General features: G+C 43.5%; 1 non-coding gene across 1 annotated transcript; it reads right to left on the reverse strand.

The window, feature by feature from the left end:
• Positions 1-7,569: 7,569 nt before the first annotated feature.
• On the reverse strand, positions 7,570-7,651 carry TRNAS-GCU (transfer RNA serine (anticodon GCU)). The gene has a single exon. It is a non-coding gene; the product is annotated as a tRNA-Ser (tRNA).
• Between the last annotated feature and the right edge of the window lie 700 nt (positions 7,652-8,351).

The raw sequence follows: 8,351 nt of genomic DNA on the forward strand, positions 1-8,351 counted from the left end.
TAATAATAAGGTAATACCCGTGGAGGGTAAACTAATGGAGATAGGGGAAATACAGTTATTAGGTAGAGGTGGGAGAGGTGTTATTGTAAGCTTGATGTAAGATTGCTGTTATGAGTAAGTGCTGTTATTTGGTATCTCCTTATGCTCGCAGTGCTGTCATGATTTTATCTCTTTATATTTGATACACAACAATAAATATTTGACACCCATTCATGGCTATCAATATTTCTTTTGTACCTGCTGATCTTGGAGGTCAGCTGGGTGGGCACCTATGGTTTGGATGGTGAACAAGGCGTTCAGCACAAACACCTTGACCGGTGTTTACTCATTATTGGAGTCGCAATTGGCTTCTCTGAAGAAAAGGGTTTTCAAGGATCTCCTAGAAGTGGACAGAGTAGGAGATATAAAATATAGGTATGCAATGCACAGCATATAATGTCAATAAAACTGGGCTAAACGGAACAAAAAAAGACCTTACATAAGTAAGCCAAAGTACTCTTCAAAAAATAGTATTTCCTTCAATTACAGTATGAAGCATAAACTTTCTAAAACGCTTCTCCCCCGTTCACTATTTGCTTGTGGGTCTCTTTTGTTTCCTTTTGGGGCCCATTCATATCTTTGTGTTGTGGTAATGCACATGTGACAACCCCATGATTAAGCTCCAAGGGGCGGAGCGAAATGTGTTAGGGGCGTGACCTGGCAAGAGCCAAGGCTGAGGTTGCCACATTCCATCATGAGGCGGGGTGGGCTCCCTCCCCAGCCAGCACTTACCTTAGTGAACTAGGATTATCACCCTTATCTAAGCCTGAGCTGACCAGCTGATGTCAGCATTCTACATAATAAAAATGGCATCTTGAACGGGAGAGACGCCAATCATCTTGAAGTCAAAACATTAACATTAGTGTGAATTATTTCACCAAGACAAGTCAGAAAAATATTTTCCAGATCTAGAGTGTGCTGAGTATGTAAGCACTCTTACTAAAACAAAAAGCAATGAGTCCTAAAAAGTTCTTATCAGGGATACTATGTGCCCATAGATCACTCACCTAGTCAGGTATTGTCAATGTAACCAATCACAGGTATAAAAACAAAAGCCATGACAATAGATCACCTGGGAAGCAAAAGGGTTTATACACATTGGATGTCATTTTGCAACTTAATGGTCTTGCACCACTTATGTAATTTATAAGCGATAGTTATCACATGCCATCCTATGTATATACTGAGATTTGGTGACCAGTTAATTGTGTGTTGTGTCCCGTGTTTTTTGTTTGTTGGTTTTGTAACGCACCTTCCCCTGTGGTGCTTCTATGGATTTGAATAATCCTGTGACGCTGCAAATGATCGTGTTTTTAGTATTGGATATTTTTTGTCTTCAATTTAAAATTAATACATTTTGTACTTTTTCAGTAAACCTTATTATGACCTTTTGTCGCCAGAGTAACCCCTTGGCTTCTCAGGTGCTCTATTACCAGGGCTTTTGTTTTTTAAGCACTCTTACTATCCCATAGGTTATTGTGGAGAGACCAGGTGGGTTTTAAGGCAAAAATCACTTGACTATTTCAGAGGCAATAGCCACAAATGGATGAATTGAGTACAGGAATAGAGTAAAAAGTGGGAGACAAATTTGCAGTTTTTTAAATCTCGTAAAAACAAAGGAAAAGAAAAAATTGGTGCAATAAAAGTGTCTACAAAAAAGGGTAATAAAAAATAAACAAAATAAATGGGATTAATCATTTCCCGCCTGGCCTTTTGTCCTAATATGGCTGGGTGGGTGCTTTTAATTTCCTGGAGGACGTCATTGGAAGCACACAGCAGCGCAATCCTGTGACTACTGTGTCCACTTACCTAGGTGTCATGTGAGCAGTCCAGGTATCAGTCCAGGTGTCATGTGATCGCTATGACCAATCACATCGATCACACGATAGTAAATAAACACAACTGTCGTGAATGGCTTTCATTAATTGCAACTTGCTTACCTATTGTGATCCCTGTGATTAGTTGCAGTGATCACATAGTACAGGGCCTTTCACAGCAGCCCCTTGCCAGGTGATAGCTATGGTAATCACAGCAATCACAATAGTAAGCAAGCTGTCATGAATGAAAGCCAATCATGACAGCTAAAACAATTGCTGTTACAGCGATCATGACCAAATCATCAGGAAAAAAATCTAGATCACCTTTCCAGAGTAGTACAGTTTCGCTATGATGACACATCACTACAATGGCAACAGTATAAAAAAATAAAAATTGAATTGTTAACAAAAAATAAAAATCACCACTGCACCAGACACAGTGTCCCTGATCAATGCCACACCAGTCATATTGTCCCTAAACACCGCCACACCAGTTGCAGTATCCCTAATCACTGGGTGATAAGTAACAACAGTTTCAAGAGCGCTCAACTGTAGACCATGTGAAGAAATATAGAAATAGAATTAAAATAATAAATTGAATATCTGTTATCCCTAGTGCAGCTGAACAATAACCATAACTGGAGATTATGGATGGCAGCAAGAAAAAACCAACAATGTCAGCCCTCAGTGGGTAACAATAACTGAACGTAGCACTGGCAGAGACCATTATTGGCAGGCAATGGGTAAATAAGAATGTTCCTTTTGGGTGATGTTGGTGAACCCAAAAGGAACATTCTTATTAACTCGTTAATGATCTCTGCCAGTGCTACGTTCACTTAATGTTACCCTGGCCCTGATCACTGCCACACCAGTTACAGTGGCCCTGATCTCTGCCACACCCGTTACAGTGCCCTCAATCACCTCCACACTAGTTACAGTGTCCCTGATCACTGCCACACCAGTTACAGTGGCCCTGATTACTGCCACAACAGTCATATTTTCCCTAATCACTGTGTATGTTAGGATCGCTCTTCAGAGAGCATTTGACAGGTCATGAGGAGGCAGTACATTGCCTACTGTGATGGTATGTGAGGTGAGTTCATCGATAATTGATATATTTCACCTCGCATTTGCTCTATTGTCAGAGACTGAACCGGAATCCAGCCCAGATTTTTCCAGCCTCTGTGGCAGGCTTGGTTCAGGTCCGGGTCTGACTGAGACTAATGCCGCGTACACGCGTAGCAGACTATCCCGCGGACTTAGTCTGACGGACTTTCCACTGGACTGTCCGCCGGACTTTCCGAACGAGTTACTTGCCCACACACGGCACTTTTTCAGCAGACTAATACGGCGTACTAAGTCCGCCGGACTATCCACCCTACTTTTGAAATGAACGGACTCGCCCACATACGTGGAGAAAAGTCCACTCATTTTGAGCACATCTCCAGGTAGCCAGGGCCAGCGAAGGAGGCATCGCTGGCCCCATCACCTGGTATGGAGTTAAAGGGGAATCCCTACGCCGAAAAAAATCGGAGTGGGGGTTCCCCCCAGGTCCATATCAGACCCTTATCCGAGCACGCTACCCGGCCGGCCAGGAAAGGGGGTGGGTACGAGCGAGGGCCACCCTCCTGAGCCGTACCAGGCCATGTGCCCTCAACATGGGGGGTGCTTTGGGGAAGGGGTGCCGCGCGGCCCCCCAACCCCAAAGCACCTTGTCCCCGTGTTGATGAGGACAAGGGCCTCTTCGCGACAACCCTGGCTGTTGGTTGTTGGGGTCTGCGGGCGGGGGGCTTATCGGAATCCGTGAGCCCCTTTAATAAGGGGGCCCCCGGATCCCGGCCCCCCACCCTATGTGAATGAGTATGGGGTACAATGTACCTCTACCCATTCACTTGTGAAAAAAAACTAAAAAAAAAAACTATTAGTGTGTATCAGGCTTAAAGAGATTGTTAAGTAAAACTTACAAATAAAATAACACACATGTCATAATTACCTAGCCCAGATCCTCCACTTTTCGGGTCCCTCTGCGTTTCTCCTTGTCTGTGGAGGCAGCCGAGCCAATCTGCAGCTCCATGTGTCCATTCAGACAGGGAGCCGTAGTTCCGTCCTGCCCCCTCTCTCTTCTCATTGGCTAACTATAAGTACCCATATGTGCCACCTATAAGTGTCCACCAGTGCGGCCTATCAGTGCCCATCAGTGCTGAATATTAGTGCCACCTCATCAGTGCCGCCTTATCAGTGCCCATCAGTATAGCCTCATCAGTGCTCACCAGTGAAGGAGAAAACCTAAAGAAAAACATATTTTTTTCACAATTTTCTGTCTTTTTATTTTTTCAGCACAAAATAAAAAAAACATAGTGGTGATCAAATACCACCAAAAGAAAGCTCTCTTTGTGGGAAATAAAATGATAAAAATTTCATACATGTACAGTGTTGCATGACTGCGCGATTGTCATTCAAATTGCGACAGTGCTGAAAGCTGAAAATTGGCCTGGGTAGGAAGAGGGTGAAAGTGCCCAGTATTGAAGTGGTTGAAGGAGAGAACCTCACTTTTTACACCATGTTATATTTCCGTGTTTAGTGTGTAAATGTGACAGCCCCTGACCCCAGACCCCCACCTTGACAAGTCTTCTTCCTCACAGCAGCTGTCACTTGTGAAATCAGTATGATGGCTGTGTTGGGATCCACCCACACAACTGCAAACTTAATTCACAGCCCTGTGAATAAATGAACAGGTGGGTATGTAGTTCTCTATTCAACATAAGTCTAGTAATCTCCAACTGAAAGGCCATACCTCGGTACAGACAGCTGAAGGAAGAGTTCGCAAAAAAAACAGCATTGCACCCACCATCTTCTGATCATGTCTGTAATGCTTTGCAGGTTCCTATAAAAAAAAAATTAAATAAATGAGACTCACGACATCATAAAAAAATGATCAATAAATGGTGTATTACATGCCGTTCATACTCACTCAGTCACTACGAGATTCACTTAAATTCTGTATTCTGCAAAAAATTAATTCTGTCATTTTCCCCAATGCAGCTAGGGATTTTGCAGAGCAGCTCTGCACATGCTCCGTTTTCAGTGAGTTTCTATGTTGAGCATACCCTCCCTATCACATCTGAGCAGCCCATGTGACTGTAGAGTCACACATGTGGGTGTATACACAGTGCTAAATGACAGCCCACTCCCTCCCTCCTCCTCCATGCACACTAACCAGCTAAACACAATGAGGGTGGGATATTATTTGTAGATTGATGGAAGCTTCACCTCCCTCTTATTCTAAAGCCCCGTACACACGAGCGGACTTTTCGACATCCAAACTATCGTGTGTGGGCTGCAACGGACTTTAGCTTCGCTAAAGTCTGACGGACTTTAGAAATGAAGCATGCTTTAAATTTTCCCGACGGAACTCCGCCGGACCCGGTCCCCTTCGAAAAGTTCGCTCGTGTGTGTGCTACTCCGACGGACTAAAACCGACGCTAGGGCAGCTATTGGCTACTGTCTATGAACTTCCTACGTCGAATCCCGTCGTACGTCATCACGTTCGACTCCGTCGGAGTTTGGTGTGATGGTGTGTGGTCAAGTCCGTTCGGTCGAAAAGTCCGCCAGAACTCCGTCGGAACTCCAGCGGAACTCCGGCGGAACTCCTTTGGAGGTCTGTCAGACTTAATCCCTCTCGTGTGTACGGGGCATAAGACACAGGCTGGAGGGGCGTGACACAGCCTGTGACTGGCAGAAATCCACCCACACCATAGTATTGTCAAAAATAATATTATTACATTATATTGTCAAAAGTATTGGGACACCTGCCTTTACATGTACTTTAATGGCATCCCAGTCCGTAGGGTTCAATATTGAGTCCAACCTTTACAGCTTCAACTCTTCTGAGGAGGCTGTCCACAAGGTTTAGGAGTGTGTCTATGGGAATGTTTGAAATCATTTGTGAGTTACTTATGGGCTGCTATGCAAAATAAACAAAGCCTTGTGAGTATCAACGCCACGCATATGCTTTACCAGTGACGTACTTTTTGGGCGCCGCTTGGTTATTGCGGTATTTTTCCGTCTGGCTAATGTACTGGCAGGAATAGGTTTGACGCTATTGGCAGGCAGACGCTTCCCGCCCGCCATCATGCTTGCGTGACGTTGGTGTGTTCAGCCCTATTTGACCAGCCCACCTGGGCGTCCCCACTCACAGCTGACCAGATGACCGGATTGCACTGTGTGCTTCACTGCACACCAATACTCTATACCTGCTATTAAAGGGTAATTCTATATGTCACGGTCTGTTCATCCTCTATTATTTCTTTCCACTTTACACCTACACTGATTTCCCATGAACCTCACCTAACAGGTGTATGTTCCTTCAGGATTCTTCAAATGGTACTTGTTCACTTTTTTCTGCTTTATTTATACTTTTTCACAATTTTCACTGGTCCACCTTATATTTAACTTCTATTTCTGATTTGCATACTATCCAGTAGGTGTAGTTTTACCTATGCCTTATCTCACACTTTTACGCCACTCTTTCACCCTCTCTCCTCTATGTATTCCATTCGTCTCTGCACTTGACAGTGCTGCTGGGTTTATTGTATACAATTCTTTTGATTTATCTTGCAGATTTACTTGCAATCACTGGCATTATACTCAATACACTTCACTGGTTGGGGACTTTTCGGTTTGGGCCTGTTGTTACAGGCAGACCTTTACACCTCAGCTCCTGGGGAGGCTTGATGTGGTGACTCCTGCATACCAGGATCTTTCGAGTTCAGCATTCCAATGGGATGTAAGTTTGTGGACTTGACCATCTCTTTTTTTCTATATAAACCTCTTTACATATGATACTTTCCATATCATGGGCTTTTTTTGATTGAGAACATCTGCCATTACTTACAGATATTCAGCATCCACTCCTGATGAGTCGGCTTACTGATGAAACGCGTCGAGATTTTGAGGATGTAACCCCTCACATTTCCATCAACATCTTATGAATTTAACTGTATATTACTAGATCTATTTTTATCATACTTATGAAACATGTACAGTTGTCCCCCTGTTATGGTAATTATGTTTTACTTCCTGTTTATATGTATGCTATGTACTCTCTAAGACAGCCTTTCTCAACCTTTTTAACACAGAGGAACCCTTGAAATAGTTCTCCGGTCTCGGGGAACCCCTGCTAAATTTTAGAAGTCTACAAGTCATGATACATTAGTGTGATGGTCAGTGGGAAGAATGGTCATAGTTTCATAGTTAGTAAGGTTGAATAAAGACACCAGTCCATCCTGAGTGTTTACAATTGTCCCTATCCCTGTACATTGCACACTCACATCAGTCCCTACCCTCAAGGAGCTCACAATCCTAGGTCCCCATTCATATACTAGGGCCAATTTTGCACAGAAATTAACCTACCTGCATGTCTTTAGTTTGTGGGATGAAACCGGAGTACCCGGTGGAAACCCACGCAGGCACAGGGAGAACATGCAAACTCCAGGCAGGTAGAGTCGTGGTTGGGATTCAAACCAGCGACCCTTCTTACTGCTAGGCGAGAGTGCTAACCACTACACCACTGTGCCGCCCAGGAGAGGGAGGCACAGAACCGAGGTAGAATGTCTAGGTCCAGGGTGACCGTGCCTTTTTTTCTATGTGTACAAGACTTTACGTTACAATGCTTTACCTTAAGCACGTTTACATTGATCACGAACTAAACTACCGTCGAGGATGGGATTCGAACCCATGCGGGCAGAGCACAATGGATTAGCAGTCCATCGCCTTAACCACTCGGTCACCTCATCATACCACTCGGCCACCTGGTCCTTACACTTGTGGTCATTGGGAAGAATTACCTCCTTACAGATAGCTAAAAAGATCAGTGGTGTCGGTGGGAACTTATCTGAGAGGCTGAAATTGCCTAATGATGAAGGAACCCCTAGCAACTTTCCACGGAACCCTGGTTGAAAATCACTGCTCTAAGATGTCTGCATATGCATTAAGTAACTATTTGTCATATACAACATTACGCAATTTGACATTCATGTGCAATAAAAAATTCTTTACTTTTACGTTGTGTTTGAGCCTTCCTCATCTAAAGTCCCATACTCTACTCTTTTATTATTTTTTGAACTATGCAAAACAAATGTAAATGGATTTAAATTAGATGGATGTGCAATACAAAGGGAACTGCTGTAACCACTCTTATGGTGAACTCCAACCACTAAAGAAAAAATGTATATAAAAGAAAGTGGTCTGTTTAACAAAACAAGTCCTCACCTATTACAGGGCTCTAACAGATATCATGTAAAAATACAGCATACATTTTCCAAACATACTGTATATAATATGTCATAAAGACGCCAATATTTACGTCCTAACTTTGAAGAGGAATATCGTTGTTATGGCAGCAGCTAGTTGGCATAACCCCGGTATCCTCTTCTTTGGCTGGCGGTCCGGTTTCCGATAATGGTGGTCTATGTGGTGGATTCGACACAAGATCAC

This window comes from Lithobates pipiens, unplaced genomic scaffold (assembly GCF_037356315.1).
Source record: "Lithobates pipiens isolate NorthernLeopardFrog02 unplaced genomic scaffold, aLitPip1_a1.2 Scaffold_8, whole genome shotgun sequence".
NCBI lineage: Eukaryota > Metazoa > Chordata > Amphibia > Anura > Ranidae > Lithobates > Lithobates pipiens.